Source organism: Moschus berezovskii, chromosome 10, assembly GCF_049115385.1.
Source record: "Moschus berezovskii isolate FMDL1 chromosome 10, NW_MosBer_1.0, whole genome shotgun sequence".
NCBI lineage: Eukaryota > Metazoa > Chordata > Mammalia > Artiodactyla > Moschidae > Moschus > Moschus berezovskii.
Genome location: NC_142469.1, coordinates 18,623,890 through 18,645,827, shown reverse-complemented (window position 1 = coordinate 18,645,827; position 21,938 = coordinate 18,623,890).

Below are 21,938 nucleotides of genomic sequence, written 5' to 3'. Positions count from 1 at the left end.
ACATAAAGAACAGACCTATGGACACAGTGGGGGAAAGAGAGGGTGGGATGAATTGAGAGTAGCTTTGAAACATGTATATTACATAGCCAGTGGGAATTTGCTGTATGACCCACTGAGCTCAAATCCCATGTTCTGTGACAACCTAGCGAGGTGGCATGGGGTAGGAGTTGGGAAGGAGGTTAAAGAGGGAGGGGACATGTATATACCTATGGAAGATTCATGTTGCTATATGTCAGAAACCAACACAATATTGTAATTATCCTCCAATTAAAGTGAAAGTTGCTAAGTTGTGTCTGATTCTTTGCGACCCCATGGACTATACAGTCCATGGAATTCTTCAAGCCAGAATACTGGAGTGGGTAGCCGTTCCCTTTTCCAGAGGATCTTCTCAACCCAGGGATTGAACCTGGGTTTTCCCCATTGCAGGCAGATTCTTTACCAGCTGACCCACAAGGGAAGTTCAAGAATACTGGAGTGGGTAGCCTATCCTTTCTCCAGCTGATCTTCCTGACCTAGGGTTTCCTGCAATGCAAATAGATTCTTTACCAGCTGAACTACCAGGGAAGCCGCTCCTCCAAAAAAAATAAATAAATTTTAAAAATTGTTCCAGCTCAGTCAGGCAGGGGGATGGTTCCCTCTCATTCATAGGGGCATCAGCATTTTGTTCTATTCAAGCACTCAGCTGTTTAAAGGAGGATGACTCACATTAGGGAGGACAATCTGCTTAGTTTACCAATTCAAATGTTAATCTCATTCCCAACATCCTCATAAAGATACCCAGAATAATGTTTGATCAGCATCTGCGTAAGCCATGGCTTAGTTAGTTGACACATAAAATTAAATATCACAAGTCCTCCACTTGTCAACTCAGCACCTATACGCATCTCCTTAAGCCATACTCAATCTCCAAATAAAGGCAATAACAAGGTCTAAATTCCAATAACGTGATACAACTCTCTTGCATACAACTGAAAATGTACTCTTTGCCCAGAAGAGGAGCTAAAGCCCTTGAGTGATGTTTACTCTTTTCTTTGATGTCCTGGAACTTAAATGCTATAAGTTTAACAGAACTTAAAATAATATTGCATTACAGATATATGTACAACTATTATTCAATTTTATTATAATATACTATACATAAAATACACACAAATGTATACACACAAGGAGGAAATACTCATGACATTTATAATCTTGACTTCTGTTACTGGTCACATTGTCATAGCTGGATTTATAACAATCTTCTTCCACTATCCAGTCTGTATTCTTTTTGCTTCAACAAATTCTTCAACTGGTTTTTATTATTTTCTTGGTGGGATGACCCAACTTTTATGCTTGAAGTGTGCAGGCCATTAGTAGTTTTGCCTGAATCAGGTTGTTGTAGCTTTCCACTGACCTTAATCTCAGAGTACGGTGATTCTAAGAGACACCCTATGGGATCTCCTGTATCCAGACATACTGTTACTCACCTCTACTGTAGTCAAATTGTCCAGTTTTCTCATGGTAGTCAGACTCAGTCACCCCAGACAGCACAGTAACTTCTTTCTTTGATTCTGAAGCATAAAGAGTTCCAAAAGGTCAGTGGCAGTTTTAACTTTCAGTTCAGTGACATTGTTACTGTGTCTTCCAGTGGAAGAATTCCTCCCTTTGGAAATAAGACCTCCAGGCCAACAGAGCATAAAGTCTTGAAAATAGGAAGCAACATTTTTGCTAGTGGATCACTAGGAGTAATAGCAAGTTGTTTCACTCCCATTTCCATTACTTGATTCCTAGATCATGGATTCTAGCTATGGATGAAACAGCACCATATATTGGTCACTGGTTGAGAGCACAGATAGCCTTCTGGATAACCTTGTCTTAGGCTTGGCAGGTATCGCCATCTAGCTAGCACTGTAACTGGCTTAAAAAGGCCATTCCATAATTCTATTGAGCCAGCTGCTTCAGCATGGTGGGTAATACGGCAAGATCAATGAATTCTATGAGCGTGGACCAGCTGACACACTTCTTTTCCTATGAAGAATTCCTTAATCAGAAGCAATATTGTATGGAATACCATGAGGGTGGATAAGACAGTCTGTATGTCTATGGATGATAGTTTTGGCAAAAATCATAGTGTGAAGGGAAGGCAAATCCACATCCAGAGTAACTATTCCAATAAGAACAAAACACTGTCTCTTCCATGATGGAAGCAGCCCAGCATAATCAATCTCAGTTCAGTTCAGTTCAGTTCAGTCGCTCGGTCGTGTCCGATGGCTGATTGGTTGAATGGCACCGTAACAGGGACTCAGTGTTTGTCTCTGCGGCTGGCAGATTGGGCACTCAGTGATGACCACAGCCAGGTTGACTTTGGTGAGTGAAAGTCTTTGTTGCTGCGGCTATGCATAAATTCTATCCCTGCCACCATAGCCACTACATTCATGAACCTCTTTGGTGATTACAGGGGTGGCTAAGTAAAGAGACTAACTGATATCTACAAAATGGGTCATCATCCCATTCATTTGATTATTAAAATCCCTTTCTGTAGAGGTCACCCTTTGGTGAGTGTTCACAGGGTACATAAACATCTTCACTTTTTTGGCTCTATTCTAAGACCTTTATTTATATCATACCTCTTCCCCAAATTTCCTTCCAACCAATTTCTCAATCGTTTTCTTTCCAGATCCCTGACCATTCAACCAAACTGTTGGTCACAGCCCATGATATGATCACATATAATTGCTATATGATCACAAATCTCCTTTCATGTAAAATGAACAACCAGGTGCATTACTTAAAGTTCTGCCTACTGGGAGAATTTTTATTCAACGTTGTCCTTCAGAGATGTCCCACTAACGTCTGTAGTGCTACAGCTGTCCACATTTGGGTGGTGTCTGCGTATTGCTTGAACCATATCTAAGGCAGAATCACTGCTTAGGGAGTCCCTCTCAATAAATTTGGCTTTTTCTAACTTCAGATTCCTTTATGATTCCACCTGGGTGGGATTCTGACTTATAGTTCCGTCCCGCGGATGGTAGTTGTGCCCTATTGGCTTCTCAGTCATACACATCTATTAACAGAATCACATGAAGAAAACATACATTCAATTCTCAGCCTGACTGAGAATACATTGAAACAGAAATACAAAGATAGTTTGTTTCAATGACTCCTACTTTCTCCATAAAGTAAGAGGAAAGGTTTGTGGTAGGTACAACGAAGATAAGAAGGAAGAGAAGTTGAAGATTTAAGGAGAAAGGGGGATTTTATAAAAGTGAGTGTACCATGGAAATGTGAATATAAAATAACAAGAAATAGTGAGAGCCTGACGGGGGAGCCTGGTGGGCTGCCGTCTATGGGGTCACACAGAGTTGGACACGACTGAGGTGACTGAGCAGCAGCAGCAGCAAGGTAAAACTGAGATGACCAATACTTTTCTGGGGACAGTTGCTCATCACTTTGGCCTGCGTGATAGTTTTCCAACAGTGTTTCTCATAGCTGCTCAGATTGCTTCTGAAAATGTAGATATTAGTGCCTCCTTCCTAGAGATTCAGTTGTGGCACATCAGTAGTGAGGCCCAGGAATCTCAGTTTTTAATAAGCTTCAGGCGGTGCTGAGGCTAAGCTTTTATAAACACTAGTTAAACAACTAGCCAACAACTATTTGGTGATTCAACACACAAACAGCACTTTGAACAGAGTTTATGGTATTGACAACCAACCAATTAGATTTCCCCAGATGTGAAAGGCATTTACAATCTACCCTAATTTATAGCACTATAACTGTTTTTGAATCCAAATTTGTGTGCCCAATGCATAGTGAGGCCAAAGAAACCAAAATGTTGGAGTTTGGAGCTGAGAAATTTTATTGCAAAGAATGAGCAAGAAGGGGTGGCTAGTGTGCAAAAGACTAGAACTCCCCAGTGGTTTTGAGAGAAGAATCTTTTATAGACAAAATTTGGGGGGAGGGCTGCAGGGTCTTTAACCTTGTGCTTGGTGGTTAGGTAACAAGTTGGTGGTTGAGGTAACAAGTACACTGTTCGGTGGTGAGGTAACTAGTAGATGTTTCAGATATTTCCATCATCAGCCTCTGGTTCCAACCAGTCTGGGCCTCACTTGCTTCTGCTCAGTCTGAAGTTACTATCCTCTGCCTGGGTGGGGGCCTTAGTTCATGTAGTAGAACTCAGAGATATATTGTTATGTATATTACCTGAGGAGGAATCCGAATACTGCTTTACCCCTCCACTACTGTTTCTTGACCATTCCTCCATAGTTTCGGCCTTCCCTCCCCTCCCTAATTAGTAGCTATTTAGTAATTAGTAACTATTTGAATCTGCCCTTTGGAACGCCAGGGCTTCCCTGGTGGCTCAGATGGTAAAGTGTTTGCCTGCAATGTGGGAGATCCAGGTTCGATCCCTGGACTGGGAAGATCTGAAGAAGGAAATGGCAACCCACTCCAGTATTCTTGCCTGGAAAATCCCATAGACAGGGGACCCTGGTAGGCTACAGTCCATGGGGTTGCAGAGAGTTGGACACGACTAAGTGACTACACTTTCTCTCTTTCTTTCTTTGGAATTAAGGAAAGGTCTAGGATATGGAAGCCTTTTTTCTACAAATGAGAAACATGGCACACAGAAAAGCTTTGTACCCAGGAGGACCCCAAAGGGTCCTGCTCAGTTTCATAATTACTAAAATAACCAATATAAATATTTACTAAATATTTTTAGGTAAACAATTGTATATACTAGAGTAATAATAATAATAATTGACACCTTTACAATTATTAAAATAATAATTGTATATACCAATTCAGTTCAATTCAGTCACTCAGTTGTATCCGACTCTTTGCGACCCCATGAATCACAGCATGCCAGGCTTCCCTGTCCATCACCAACTCCTGCAGTTCACTCAAACTAGAGTAATAATAATAATAATCTGATTAATGTAAATTACCCATTAGCTTCCTTCACATCCTCATCCCCATTTCTAACCCTAACTAACCCTAACCATAAGCCCATCAAATCCTCCAAACCAGCTTCCAGCCTCTACCATCATATTTATGACTCATCTAAAACTCATGACTGGGCACTTGCTTCTGATTGTTCAAACTTCATTTTGAACACTTCATTGAATTACTCTCTTAGAAAACATCATATTCATGGTGAAATAACTAATGTGTACTTGTGCCAGAATTTGAACCCAAACTAATTAAAAGCCTGAGAAAATTGATCAGTTCACCTGGATCTGATTCAACCACAATTATAAGTCAACTTTTTTTTTTTTTTTTGCTATGGTAGATGGAGAGCTTGATTTAGCCGTCTCCAGTTTTACCAAAGGTCTATGAGTAAATCCATGAAAAAAAAAAAAAGACATAGGGGAGGTTGAGAAGAAGGCATTGTCAACCTTCTGCATGACTCTAATTAATCTCTTCCTCAAGAGATTTATTATTGCCAGGAAACACTGCCACCAGGGCCCGAAGGCAGAAGGAGTGTCCTGCACCTAAAGGGTCTTGTCCAGCTAGAGGTAACGAAAAGCATATATTCACCTGTGCATCCCAATTATCTATTGCTGTGAAATAAATTATCTTAGAATTTCATGGCTTAAAACAAAGTCATTGTACTGTCTCTCATGGTGTCAGGAATTATAAGGGTATGAAAATTTAAATAGAAATTTATATGTGGTTATTGTTTTCCAAAGTATTTGAGAGTTTCTAAGGGTAAACATACAGGTATTATGAATACACAGGTGTCTTATTTGAGTAGTAAAATCACTCTACATTTCTATTTAAAGTCATTTTCCACATTGTTTTATTTAACTAGTTTGAAAATATTCAAAGAGGAAAAATTCTGGCCCCTTAAAAAAATTGAAAGCAGATCCTTGGTAGATATTACATTTTTAAGTGGCAAAATAAAGAAAGCAAGCCACTTGATGATTAGGCATTGCTTATGAAGGAGGGTGGGGTTGAGCAAATGAATTAAATCCATTGCCAAAAATTCTTTCATGATTAGAAATAAAACTTCACAGATTTTTCATACAGATTCCACTATGTGTGTAGCATCTGATGATACAAATTTACTTCTTTAGATTAAATTAAGCTCTATATAATTGAAAATTTACTGAGATAAATTCAACAGATTCAGGAAAACTTGTGAAAGAAAATTGAAGAAGATGCCTTTTTGTGACCAGTTGTGAGTACATTAAGGGTGAAATGAAGACTTTCACTAATGATTTTATTCCCAAACATCTCAGTGGAAGAGCTGCAAGGCAGGACAGAGAATGAGCTCGGTGGTCCCAAGGCGGGCTTGGCATGCATGGGATTTATTCTACGCCATAGGGTTCCCAGAGTTGCTGGAAAGTTTATTGTCATCAATCTTCTTCCAAGGACGGTCTTCTGAGTCCTGTACAAGGGTAGGATGGCTAACTACCCAAACAGAAGTTGGGCTTTATGGCACCTTTTTACTTAACTGCTAGCCAACTAAGACCAATTTCTTTCTTTCTTCTATCCAGAGAGCAGGTAAATCTTACCATCTGAGATGTCGGTCCCTATATCTTCATTGTAGAAATAAAAAGGTGAATTTAAGTTCTTTTATTACTGCACTTCAGACTGTAACTTTACTACTTGGGATGATTTTTGACTCAGTAACATTAATAAAGGAACCAGTGCCACATCTGATTGGGAAGATGTGCCCTAACTTAGCAAGACCACAAATTTCATTCCACTTTGTTTCTCTCTTTCTTACTCTTCTGCCTCGTTAGTAGCACTTTGATTCTTGAGAAAGCCTTTTCATTGAATTTAAAATGCTTGCAAATCTGTCAGAATTTGTCTGAGTTCTTTTTTCATCTTAATGTAGATTTCCTAGCCTTCTTGATGTTTTGCCCTTTATCTTCTGAGACCTCTCTTCATACTTTTAACTTGTAAAGTATGGAGATATTTTGTACTTGGTTTTTAAACTTGTATTTACAAATTCCAGTCCAGGAATGAGAATTTGCATTTTAGCAGGTTTTGTCTTTTCTAGTTTTGCTCAGGATTAATTTAGATTAAGAGATCTTTCTCTCATCCATAAAAATTTTATCTTCTGCTATAATGCTCCAGAACCTTAATTCTGTCTTTAGACAGTTGTTACTTAAGGATGTTTCCTAAATCTGTTTCTTGTTTTCTTCATAAGTATTACAGGGAATCTTGTTGAGCATAAAATTTCTCTATATTCCAAATCTCTAATCAGAATTCAAATGGAGAAATGATAATTCCTATATATAAAAGGTTTTGTTTTTTTTTTTTATGTAGTAGGTTAAAATTTGGGTAATTTGAGAAATACAAGTTGACAAGCTTTTTCTGTAAAAGGCCAGAAAGCAAACATTATTGTAAGCCATGCTACCCCACGTCCAAGGTAAGGAGCAGCGACTGTGCTTTGCTGGAGCGGCCATGAAGAGATTTATGAAATAAAATTTCAGAATTTGAAATAAAAAATAAGTTAGTAAAAGAAAAACAAGTAAAACATTAGTATATAGAAAACAGAATGGAAAAGATAAAAAAATTAATTCAGAAAAAGAAAAAAATCAAATTGAAATATAAATACAGAGATTATTTCTTTTATAAAAGTAACAATTCTATGTAAATAAGAGAAGACATAAATACAACTAATATTGAGAGTAAGGGTGGGAACATGATAGATAAGATTGAAATAGCAAAAATGCTTTCTAATAGTAGGAAATTTTGATTGAAAAGATTAATTTTTAAAGAATATATTAAAAGTCAAATAAAATTAAGAAAGAGAAAATACAAATGAGACAATTAGCATAGTTGAAATAGAGAAAAAGATTTTAGAAAAAGATCATTTATAAACCTTAGATTAAGAAACTCATCAATATACTAATTATTTCAAAAGTGTTGAGCAAAGAAATCTATTCCATTCTGCTTAAATGTTTCTCATATTTACTTGAAGACAAAACTTGGGGAGCCAGTTACAAATGCTATCATTATTCATGTATTCGAAGGAGCTCATTTTGGGCATTGTTGCTCTGAAGGAATTATAACTGAATTGACTTAGTAACGATGTACAGGTAATAAACTTGGAAGATATAATAGACTATACTGGCCATCTAAGCTCTCATCTGATTTGTATACTTGTATTTATGTGTCTGCATGACCTTCAACCTGCTTTATGCAGAAATTCTTACCTCAATCACACAATGCTCTTTCCCTGAGCATTTCCTAATGCATGGGGTGAGATGCTCACAGAAATTCAGTTAGTGATCACACATGGACAACCTTGAAATATGGGGTAGCTATTGCCGTAGGGCAATTTTCAACCCAGAGAGAAGGTAGGTGTCTTGTTTCCTCATGGACAGTTCAGTCTGGGATGTGTTCTAAATCCCCTCCTTGAAGTTTCCAGCAGGACTGAACTTCTTTTTACCCATAGTGGTGCTCAACCAGTGGTGCTCCCTCTTTTCTTCTTTCATTCTCTCAAGTCCTTTCCTACTGTAAACGAGATTGCTTATCAAATGACCTGCCTATATTCAAACTTTTGTCTCAGACTCTGATTTTTAGAGAATCTAATCTAAGACGAGCATTAACATATAGCCTGATATAAGGACATATTTTGCCGACAAAGGTCCATATAGTCAAAGCTGTGGTTTCTTCAGTAGTCATGTGTGGATGTGAGAGTTGGACTATAAAGAAGGCTGAGCACCAAAGAACTGATGCTTTGAACTATGGTGTTGGAGAAGATTCTTGAGAGTCCTTTGGACTGTAAGGAGATCCAACCAGTCACTCCTAAAGGAAATCAGTCCTGAATATTCACTGAAAAAACTGATGCTAAAGCTGAAGCACTTTGGCCACCTGATGCTAAGAGCCAACTTATTGGAAAAGACCCTGATGCTGGGAAAGATTAAAGGCAGGAGGAGAAGGGGATGACAGAGTTCAAGATGTTTGGATGAAATCACTGACTCAATGGGTATGAGTTTGAGAAAGTAAAGGACAGGGAAGACCTGGTGTGCATGGGATCACAAAGAGTCAGACACGACTGAGTGACTGAACAACAACAATAATATATGCTATATACTCTAAATGGAATATAATAATAATATATAATTCTGCTTTCTAGCTTTTGAACTTACGACACAAAGCTCCAATATTGGTAGTTTGAAGCTCCAGTACCTTGGCCACCTCATGTGAAGAGCTTACTCATTGGAAAAGACATTGATCCTGGGAAAAATTGAAGTCAAAGGAGAAGCAGGCAGCAGAGGATGAGATGGTAGATACCTCCAACTCAATGGAATGAGTTTGAGCAAACTCCAGGAGATAGAGAAGAACAGTGGAGCCTGGTGTATCGCATTTGATGGGGTTGCAGAATCAGACATGACTTAGCGACTGAACGACAACAGCAACACAAGCTTTGAGGAACTGTGCATGAAACAAGATTCACATTCTCCATCTGATAGGGAGGGAAGAATAAAGTTTTTTCCTCTTTAATATGAGCCCACCTTATTTCAAGGTTTTGTGATTTTGACTTATAAGTGGAATTATAACTACCATTTCTACCTTTACTTAATAAGACCTTTGGTAAACAAGATATACATTTTACAACCAAAAAAAATTGCATGGATGACAAGAATTGTGATATTGCTGATAATAGCATTGGTGTGTCTATGTGGTATAAAATCTTTTAATTTTCTTCTTAAACTCACTGTGTCCTTTAGTAGATATGTTTGTTGAGATATGAAGGCACTTAGGTTATTTTGATTTGTCAAATGATTTTCAAAATTTGTTTTAAGGAATAAAAGAGAAATTTATATCATAAAAGAGAAATAAATAAAATTTAATAAAAATTCCTTGTCATCAGAAAATATAAATGAAAATAAGTGAAATTCAATAAATAAAATTCTTTGTCATCAGGAAAAAAGAGAAAATTAGACAAAAACAATCAATTTTTCAAAACGAAGAAGCTTTCAACTTTAATCCACATTTACACTTGACCATTTTATTAAGGATAAGATGAATTAAGGCCTTTTGCTTTGAAGCAAAAGATTCACCTTAAAATATATCATATTTAAATATTGTCCTCATTAATCAAATAGGAAAGCCAACATCTCGTGGCTTGGAATATCCTTGTATTTGGCAGAGCTTTCAGAGACGGGCCCCAGTTTGACTTTAGCTGGTATGGCACATGTGGATCACAGAGTGATTCATTTCCAGATGGAAACATGTGCTGAAAGAACTACAGTTCTAAGATGAAGCAATCATGGAGAAAACTTTTCTGAAATTGGGAAGGTCAGAATCTCTGGCTTGAAATGAAACCATCATAGAACAAGGTCATATAGGAAAAATAAAAATAAAATCCATCTTGGTAGATATCATCATCTATAAACATTTTACTTGCTTTCTGTTACTAAAGGCAAAGGAGTCTGTTTTAATGAAACTGAGATGTAAAGGCAATGTCTTGTAAGCTGGTGCACTTTATTTTTTGTAGTAGAGAAAATTCAACACTTCAAATGTCAAACTATTGGAAAGTATAAATAAACATTTTCCTTTGAAGAAATAACAACCTAGATTGCTTCAGGCATACATAAATGTCAAAGGCTGCAGCATACATTGTAAACATATGAAGAAGAAGCAATCAGGAAAAGTTAAAGTCGGTTGTCACATGAGGAAGGGAAAATAAAGGCATACTCCCCGATTGAAACCATTCACATTGTGCTTTTGATTGTAATTATTTTTATGTCTACCTTATTTCTGAACCATGAACTATAATGAGGACCAAGTGAGCATTTTTATTATTGTTTAGATTACTCATTTTGTGTCAATATAGTACATTCTCCAAAATGTCAATTAAAATATAAATTTAAATTTATAAAATCAAAGCTCTTTGAAGAAATTACACATAAAAATAATATGACCCTATGGTTAATTACATGTTTGGAAAAAAATATTCTGATCTGTCCTCATATCCATTTAGGAAAGTCAAGACTATAAATCTAGCACTCAAGCAATAATACAAGACCCAGAGGCTGAAGCTGAGAAACTGATTCTGAGTATCATCAAACAGGGTGTTACACCATGTAGTATATGGGCTGGCACATGCTGTGATGTGAAGCACTAGAAGGGAGCCTACACTCAGAAATACATGTTCTATCAAGTAGAAATCAAAGACTGGCATATTTTTAGTCTCTTAATACAATACAATACAGTACAATACAATACAATACAGACTCAGCCCCAAAGATCTGGGCTGTAATACATGATGGGAGAAAGGTCACAGATCCCTTCTTACTATACAAGCCAATTGTTTTTTTGTTTGTTTGTTTGTTTAGCTTGTTTGACTTTGATAGTCTGTATGGTACATAATCCCTGGTGGAAAATAAAATTCTTCAGGAATTTCAGAACACTGCATACCCATGCTTTTTAAAAATTAATGTAAAATTGTCTTTCATTATAGTACATTTAAGAAAAATGCTACAAAAGCAAGGAGAAAAACTCTTGGAATAAACAGCAATGAATTACCAAGAAAATTCCAAGCTAGGACTTTTAACCAGACACAGGCAAGCAGATCCTGCAATATAGAGCATATGTGAAAACCAGCAAAGTTGAAGTTGAGGGATAATTGAACAACACATATCATGAATCTACCATTTTTGACACATTTTATGTTTGTCCTAGGGTAACTTTCAATATTGAGCTCTGTTTTGTCAGAATGAATGTGACTGTATTAACTATGAAAAAATTCTTTCTTGTAAAATAAAAAAGGATCTGATCAGTCAGTTCAGTTCAGTTGCTCAGTCATGTCCGATTCTTTGCGACCCCATGAACCACAGCAATCCAGGCCTCCCTGTCATCACCAACTCCCAGAGTCCACCCAAACCCATGTCCATTGAGTCAGTGATGCCATCCAACCATTTCATTCTCTGTCATCTTGTTCTCCTCCTGCACTCAATCTTTCCCAGCATCAGGGTCTTTTCCAATGAGTCAGCTCTTCGCATCAGGTGGCCAAAGTATTGGAGTTTCAGCTTCAACATCAGTCCTTCCAATGAATATTCAGGACTGATTTCCTTTAGGGTGGACTGATTGGATCTCCTTGCAGTCCAAGGGACTCTCAAGAGTCTTCTCCAACACCACAGTTCAAAAGCATCAATTCTTCGGCGATCAGCTTTCTTCACAGTCCAACTCTCACATCCATACACGACCACGGGAAAAACCAAACCCCTGACTAGACAGACTTTGGTGGCAAAGTAATGTCTCTGCTTTTTAATATGCTGTCTAGGTTGGTCATAACTTTCCTTCCAAGGAGCAAGCGTCTTTTAATTTCATGGCTGCAATCAGCATCTGCAGTGATTTTGGAGCCCCAAAAAATAAAGTCTGACACTGTTTCCACTCTTTTTCCATCTATTTCCCATGAAGTGATGGGACCAGATACCATCATCTTAGTTTTCTGAATGTTGAGCTTTAAGTCAACTTTTTTACTCTCCTGTTTTACTTTCATCAAGAGGCTTTTTAGTTCCTCTTCACTTTCTACCATAAGGGTGTTGTCATCTGCATATCTGAGGCGATTGATATTTCTCCTGGCAATCTTGATTCCAGCTTGTGCTTCTTCCAGCCCAGCGTTTCTCATGATGTACTCTGCATATAAGTTAAATAAGTAGGGTGACAATATACAGCGTTGACGTACTCCTTTTCCTATTTGGAACCAGTCTGTTGTTCTATGACCAGTTCTACCTTTGTTTCCTGATCCGCATACAGATTTCTCAGGAGGCAGGTCAGGTGGTATGGTATTCCCATCTCTTTCAGAATGTTCCACAATTCTTGTGATCTACACAGTCAAAGGCTTTGGCATAGTCAATGAAGCAGAAATAGATGTTTTCCTGAAACTCTTTTGCTTTCTCCATGATCCAGCGGATCCCCAGGTCAGTAGGTACCCAGTATGCTACTGGTAATCAGTGGGGAAATAACTCCAGAAAGAAAAGATCTGTATAGCTGAACTAAAAAAGTTTATAAGGAACTTTAAGACAAAAGATTCATGGATATTATTTGCAAACTCAATATTTCCCTGATTTTCCCTTTCACTGCTATTTTACTGAAAATCTCATGAGTGGGTGGAATGGAAAAGAGCATTCTGACAAAGTTTTAAATTAAAGGAGAAAAAAATTTTCTGCAGAATCCTATCCCATTTGAACTATTCTGACTCTGAACAGAAATGTCACTGCTATTAAGAATGACAAATTGCAGTTGGGATTATTTGACCTAAAACAAAATGATTTTATAAAATATACAAATCATTTTTTAGCCAATACCTTGATGATTACAACAATACATCCACAAAGAGGATGATCACTTTTTTCCTGTGATGCAGAAATTGTCCTCATGAGACAATACATCCTTGTATATAGTCTTGTTAGTTACTGGGATGCTGCAGACAAACAAAAAACATAATAAGGCACAGATACTGTTTTCAAATATTACTAATTTTAATATAAGCAAAATCAAGACGATTTTGTGTGATTAATCAATTATACATGATCATTAAAAGACTTGTGCTTCTTTGATGATCTTTGGGTCATATTGCTAGTTCACATTCCACCAATGTTCCTTCCAGCTTAATTATATAACAGTAGACAAAATATTCCAGTAATATGTGAAATAACATCCAACTATAAACACAAAACACATGTGTTTGCTGGGTAAGTAAGGAAAGCGCACATTGGTTAAGGATCAGGTGCGGAATACATCCAAATGGGGAGGCACTGCTTTTCTACTGGCCTGTGAAGGCAAATTGAGGGTGCTCCTAACGGTACCCCAAACATGCTTTCCTTCCCAAAGCCGTCTATTATGGGGGTGAGGGTCATTTAGTTCTCTGATTCTCAATCTGCTCACCCATAAATGGGGAGGAATTTACAAGTCTTTTATGTTTAGGGGTCTTCAAAATGTCACGAAAGAGCTCAAACACTGAATGAATAATTGTATCTAACCCAGCATGATAAATACAACTGCCTGCCCTTATACATTAAAATTCAGGCTTAATTTTTGGGGAATTCTAAATGAGAATCTTTGAAAATTAGTTTAAAATGTGGCATTCCTAAAATTGTATTTATTGAGTATATAATCTATCATTTTAGGAGCTCTGTGTCCCCTGTTTCTTGACATTTATGATGTTCATACTGTGAGAACAGTTACATGGGCAATTGGACACTTACGATGCCCAACATGTATCCATTCAAGTTCAATGCCCAAGGAAAATGACATACTTAACCTGCTAACAATAATACGTATACACTACACTGTTATGAGCTACTAATCATTACATAAAATGATTTTGTTTTGTTCTTGCAATAATGCCTTGTCATAGGAGAGCCAGGTGTACTGTTACATTCATCTTACTGATAAAAAAAGTGAGCCTCAGAGAAGTTGCGGCTTGTCCAAGGCAATAGCGTTAGTAAATGGGAGAGCCTATATTGAACATGACTTTTGTTGTGACTATAATTTTCGAGTGTTTAAATTAGTTCAGGTTTAAGGCCTTAGAAAAATGACAATAAGCATAATATGAATCATATTGTAAAGAAACAGATAACAAAAATTTTAGGTTTATTTGGCCACTGTGGCTTTCCAAATCTTTAATTGTTATATATCATTTAATCATATTATGGATAACAATGAGAAAGACATAAAATGATGGACTAAATTCTATAGAATGAATATATCACTGAGTTTTCAGTACATTTGAACCTATCTGGAGAGTTTCTATAGAGCAAATATCTGATTATATAGATGAAAATTAGCTCTGTCACATGCATAGTAGAAGGGATGGGATGTTCTTAAGAAGAGGTTCAGAAAAAGATAACAAGGGGCAGAGGAATGGCTCTGTTTTAGCGTTTTCCTGTCAGAGGCGGTGACATCAGGGGAAGCAAGTTCCTTCTTCACGGATGGATGAGCAGTTATCAATGTATGACAAGTTGAGGAGAGATTGAGGCTGAGGAGGAATCAAAGAAAGAAAACTCACTGGGACATTATGTTTATCTTTGGTGTACATACACAGGCACGTGTATTTTGAAACCCAGGAAATATGTCTATTGATGTCACTGGGCACATCAATAGACAGAAATCCTGGCCAGAATGTGTAGTCTGACTATTCTTTGCTAGTTGTAGTCTTCCTCACAGACTTAAATGTTTATCAAAGTAGGGCTTTAGGGTTTTTTTTGGCTAAGTGTTTATACCACTTACTTGCATTCCATGTTAATTTTTCAGAGACTAATCACTAGCAGATTCAGAAAGTTACTTAAATAAGAGACGATTCTACAAACTCTCCTCAAGTTTCCAAAATCTTGTGTTTGAGTAAAAGCCACTCAGGTAGTTTTTGTTTGGATGGGATAATGTTCTAAGTCTCGCAAATAATCCATTAGTTGCTCATTATCTTCATTAATCTTTGACTATTTAGACATTTCCAATGAAAAGAAATGTTTTATTGTTATCCAATGTTATTGTTGGATGAATAAGGTCAGAACAGTTCATTCTTTTTATGATGTAAAATAATATCTGTTAAGAGCAGCTAATGACAATTTTGAAACCATTAGATAATTTTTTCTATAAGAATAGATTGTTTAATCTTATTATTGAGCACTTAAACTGAGTACTAAAAGATTATTCATCTTTGGAAGTATTTTCTCATTAGAAAACTTAAAACTTGATTGAAATCAGGATGAAACCCATACGTGAACTCATAAATAATTGCCTTGAATTTTAATTATACACATTTCCGAATTTTCCTTATTCTGTTTAAAATTTTTGATCATGTAGACATTTAACATAACATAGAAACTTCAGCAATTCAGAAGTTTGTCAACACTTTATATATAGATCTCATTTTGGAAATGATCTAAAAGTCTTTAATGAGTATTTTTTTAACAAAGAAATAGAGATGCCTTTAAACTTCTCTTATACTCCTTATTCCCACATGCATGCCCTCCAGCCTCGCTGCCATCACAGTCCAGATAATATTGTACCTCTTTGTTGCTGTTTAGTCTCTAAGTTGTGTCCAACTCTTTGTGATCCTGTGGACAGCAGCATGCCAGGCTTTTCTGTCCTCCACCATCACATGAAGTTTGCTCAGATTCATGTCCATTGAGTCAGTGATGCTATCTAACCATCTCATCCTCTGCTGCCCCTTCTCCCTTTTTCTTCAGTCTTTCCCAGCATCAGGGTCTTTTCCAGTGACTCGGCCCTTCACATCAGGTGGTCAAAGTATTGGAGCTTCAGCTTCAGCGTCAGTCCTTCCAATGAAAATTCAGGATTGATTTCTTTCAGATTGACTGGTTTGATCTCCTTGCAGTATAAGGGACTCTCAAGAGTCTTCTCCAGCACCACAATTTGAAAGCACCAATTCTTTGGCACTCAGCCTTCTTTATGGTCCAACTCTCACATCTATACATGACTACTGGAAAAACCATGTAGCTTTGACTATACAGACTTTGTTGGCAAAGTGATGTCTCTGCTTTTTAATATTCTGTCTAGGTTTGTCATAGCTTTCCTTGTAAGGAGGAAGCATCTTTTAATTTTATGGCTGCAATTGCCAACTGCAGTGATTTTGGAGCGCAATAAGATAAAATCTGTCACTGTCCCACTTTTCTTTCCCCTTCTATTTGCCCTAACTCAGCAATTTCTTGACATCAGCTCTGACTATCCAATAAATTACTTTTTAAAACACTGAAGCCCAGATTCCCATCCTACCAATTATCAGAATCCCTGGATGGGATAAAGTCATCCTTTTGTTTAGAAATCTCCCAGGGGACTTTAAAAGGCAACCAGGCTTGTGAATCTGTTACTCAACATTTCCCTCCCAGTAAATCTGTGAAAAATTTGTTCTTGACCATACTACCTGTGGTCAAAGCCCAGCACACTTCTGGGCACACATGGGTTTTGGCTCAAAATAAACCATTTACCCTGTGACCATTCTGTTGATCCTAAAAGAGTAAACTATTTAACTCCCAACTCCCATGTCAGTGACTTCGTGGCTTTAACCTTAGAGAACAGCAAATGCTTTTGTTTTTTAATATATATAGTGACAAATAATTACAAGAGGGCTTAATCACAGCACTGTTGTCTCTTTCCCACTCGTTTAATTTTATTTTGGAAATGCAAATAACAGACTAAAAGAAAGTGAGTTTTTGAAATGGACAGATGTGAATGGAACTCTCAGTTCTACACTCACAGGCAGCATAAATGCTCAGATAAATGGCTTCATCTACTGAATTTCAGCTTCTTGAGATATAATATGGATATAAATCTATGGAGTTGTTCTGCATCTACAGAGTTAATTCAAGGGTTAAATAAGAATGTATTTATGAAAGAGCTGGCATATACCTTTTCTAGAAATATTGTTTCATTCCCCTAAAAGATCTTATACTTTAAAACCACAGCTTTTACACTGAGAATTTCTAGAATCATAGGGCTTCTGTGGCAGTGCCTTGGGAGACATGGCTGGGACAGGTAAGAGGTGCCAAGAGAAAGAGCTCTGCCCCATAAAATCAGGTTCCACCAGAGGAGCTCCCCTTTGATCTATATTATTCAGTGGCTCTTTCTTTGGTGCTATGTAGCAAGTCCTATTATCCATTTTAAATACAGCAGTGTGTGCATGTCAATACCAAACTCCTTAACTCTCCCTTCTCCCCATTCTTCTTCCCCCAGCAGTCACAAGTTTGTTCTCTAAGTCTTTGAGTTTGTTTCTGCAAGGACACATGCACCACTGTTCATTGTGGTACTGTTTACAGTAGCCAAAGTATGGAAGTAACCTAACTATCCATTGACAAAGGAATGGATAAAGACGATGTGGTACATATATACAATGGAATATTAATCAGCCACTAAAAAGAATGAAATAATGCCATTTGCAGCAAAATGGATAGACTTAGAGATTGTCATACTGAGTGAAGTAAGTCAGACAGAGAAGGAGAAATATATCATGACATCTTTTATATATGGAATTTAAAAAGAAATGATACAAACAAACTTACTTATATGGCTTTTGACATCAGATGTCATATAATGAAAGAATTCTGTCAAAGGAAAAATGCATAAAAGCCAACTGATTAAATTATTATGGTAGTTACCACTTGTGTTTTTCTTTCATATCCACATAATTTACTACAAAAGCACACATGTGCTGTGCTGTGATCAGTCACTTCAGTCTTGTCTGACTGTTTGTGACCTATGGACTGTAGCCCGCCAGGCTTCTCTGTCCATGGGATTCTCTAGGCAAGAATCCTGGAGTGGGTTGCCTTGCCCTTCTCCAGGGGACCTTCCTGACCTAGGAATTGAACCCACATCTCTGGCATCTCCTGCATTTTCAGACAGGTTCTTTACCCATTGAGCCACCTTAGAAGCCACAAAGTACACTTAGATTTATTTATATCATCCCTGATAATATTGGCTTTAATTTTGTTTTTGTATATTTAACAAAAAATGTTTGGCAACTTTGTACTTGGACCACAATAAAAAGCCAGCTTCAGGAAAATTTTTTTCATAAGGTTTATCATATAGTTAATAAATGAGATGATAAATGATTACAATACTATGTATGATTAAACCAAAATACAAAACACTGAAGTCTCAAATCCTGAAAGATGATGTTGTGAAAATGCTGTACTCAATATGCCAGCAAATTTGGAAAACTCAGCAGTGGCCACAGGACTGGAAAAGGTCAGTCTTCATTCCAATCCCAAAGAAAGGCAATGCCAAAGAATGTTCAAACTACCGCACAATTTCACTCATCTCACTTGCTAGTAAAGTCACGCTCAAAATTCTCCAAGCCAGGCTTCAGCAATATGTGAACCGTGAACTTCCAGATGTTCAAGCAGGTTTTAGAAAAGGCAGAGGCACCAGAGATCAAATTGCCAACATCTGCTGGATCATGGAGAAAGCAAGAGTTTCAGAAAAACATCTATTTCTGCTTCATTGACTATGTCAAAGCCTTTGACTGTGTGGATCACAATAAACTGTGGAACATTCTGAAAGAGATGGGAATCCCAGACCACCTGACCTGCCTCTTGAGAAACCTGTATGCAGGTCAGGAAGCAACAGTTAGAACTGTACATGGAACAACAGACTGGTTCCAAATAGGAAAAGGTGTATGTCAAGGTTGTATATTGTCACCTTGCTTATTTAACTTATATGCAGAGTACATCATGAGGAACGCTGGGCTGGAAGAAGCACAAGCTGGAATCAAGATTGCTGGGAGAAATATCAATAACCTCAGATATGCAGATGACACTACCCTTATGGCAGAAAGTGAAGAGGAACTCAAAAGCCTCTTGATGAAAGTGAAAGAGGAGAGTGAAAAGGTTGGCTTGAAGCTCAACATTCAGAAAACAAAGATCATGGCATCTGGTCCCATCACTTCATGGGAAATAGATGGGGAAACAGTGGAAACAGTGTCAGACTTTATTTTTTTGGGCTCCAAAATCACTGCAGATGCTGATTCCAACCATGAAATTAAAAGACACTTGCTCCTTGGAAGGAAAGTTATGACCAACCTAAGTAGCATATTAAAAAGCAGAGACATTACTTTGCCAACCAAGGTCCGTCTAGTCAAGGCTATGGTTTTTCCAGTGGTCATGTATGGATGTGAGAGTTGGACTGTGAAGAAAGTTGATCGCCGAATAATTGATGCTTTTGAACTGTGGTGTTGGAGAAGACTCTTGAGAGTCCCTTGGACTGCAAGGAGGCCCAACCAGTCCATTCTAAAGATCAGTCCTGGGTGTTCATTGGAAGGACTGATGTTAAAGCTGAAACTCCAATAATTTGGCCACCTCATGGGAAGAGTTAACTCACTGGAAAAGACTCTGATGCTAGGAGGGATTGGGGGTGGGAGGAAATGGGGACGACAGAGAATGAGATGGCTGGATGGCATCACCGACTCGATGGACATGAATTCAAGTGAACTCCGGGAGTTGGTGATAGACAAGGAGGCATGGCATGCTGTGATTCATGGGGTTGCAAAGAGTTGGACACGACTGAGTGACTGAACTGAACTGAATTGAACTGAACTGAAGTCACAAGTAGGAGATTTATATTTTAGGTGTGGATACGGAACACAACAAATGTTGCATTAGCAAGGGTTTAAGAAAGCAATAAAACCTATTCAATACCAGTAAGAAAATAAGTAGTGTAGCTTAGACAAAATGATTTCATAGAATATGTAAGATTTCCCTTGTTTCATCTATAATAAGGATTAATAGGACCAACAGCAGTTTGGAATTTCTATAGATACCAGTCTTTTTAGGTATTGTTTCCTCAAATAGTAGAGGATATGTGAACTTCTTGCTGTTTTTAATTTAACAAATGTAATTGCATTGCTATAAACATAGTTGCTTATCATATCCATCCAAATTTCTGGAAAATATTAAGATTTATTGTCAAAGTAATGAGAGCAAAAAATGTTATGCCCTTGCATATTTTCTGTTGGGCATTTCCTGTTGCTTTCTGCGCTTTTCTTTTTTTTGCAATCATAGTTGTAGCTGAACTTTATTAATTTTCTCTTTCTCTCGCTCTCACTTGTGGATGTGCATTAAGTGGCTAAAATTACCAGGTGAAGTTCATCCCTAAATTCTCTAATGGCTCACCCACAGTGTTTTATTCCTTGGTACATAGATTGTTGGAATCTTTTAAAACCCATTTTGCATGTAGCACAAGATGACCTACAATAGCAAAGCCATAAGATGGACAGAGAGAAGGAACAGCTCATTAAAATGCCAGATGAAAACGTGGGTAATTGAAATAATTTCAGTGTTTTGAAGACTACCCAATTTGGATTCCTGCAATTCTACATACATCATCAGTATTCATGGCTATAAAATGTTTATTCTTTAATGTTTAGTGTGTTCTTTATTTTCAAAGGAACTTTTCAATGACAGTGATAAGGAAGTGAGATACTCCTAGGGGCATATTGTCTCCCTAATTAAATTTGCTTCCTGGAAGTGAAAAAAATTACAGGCAACTTCTACTAGCAATTTTATTCAAACAATGTTAGCATTTTAGTCTGTCTCACAGATTTATAACTGTTTTGTTTGTGGAACAAAAATTGCCAAACAAGAAACAGGATAATGATTTTAGACATTGTACAATCAAGACAGCATATGATAAAAGTAACTATTATTAACTTCAAGCTGACCAGTCACATCTGGAAAACCAAAGGTTATCATTTAATTAAATTTTTTTTTGAGGAAGCAAAAAGTGAAACTTCACTTCTCTGAAAACTATTCTGAGATTAGTTTAATATGATTCTCTTTCAATTTGTTTCTTTTTTTAAAGGGATAACTGTGTGCTAGCTGCAGCTTCACAGGTGGCCCAGTGGTAAAGAATCCAGGAGATGTGGGTTCGATCCCTGGGCCAGGAAGATCCTCTAGAGGAAGAAATGGCAACCCACTCTCCTTTTCTTGCCTAGACAATCCCATGGACAGAGAACCTGGTGGGCTATACAGTCTATGGGATTGCAAAGAGTCAGACATGACTGAGCACACAGCAGAACTACAACTGTGCTATCTAGATACGGTACTAGAACTAGAGACAAAGCAAGGGATAAATGTGATCTCTCTTTGAGGAAGGGTCATTGGTATATCAACAAATTGTGTCAGAACGATGTGGTAACTGCATAATGGACTCAGACGCAGGGCATTCATAGAGGGCATAGGAAAGGAATTGATTCATTCTGGAAAACTACCATGTGAGGTTACACAGAGAAGGGGGGCTGAGGTCAGTGTAGAAGGATAAAAAGGAGATGTGAGAGACAAGATGGCCAGGAAATAACTGGTAGACACAGTACTTCAGTGAAAGTGAAGAGAGATACACAGCATCGAGGAGAGGGGTATTAATAGCATAATGAAATGTTTGAAGAAATGCAAATACATCACAATTACAGAGGAGTTAAGTTTGACATTATAAATGCCACAATTAAAATCACATATTAGGAAGGTTCTTGCATGTCATGT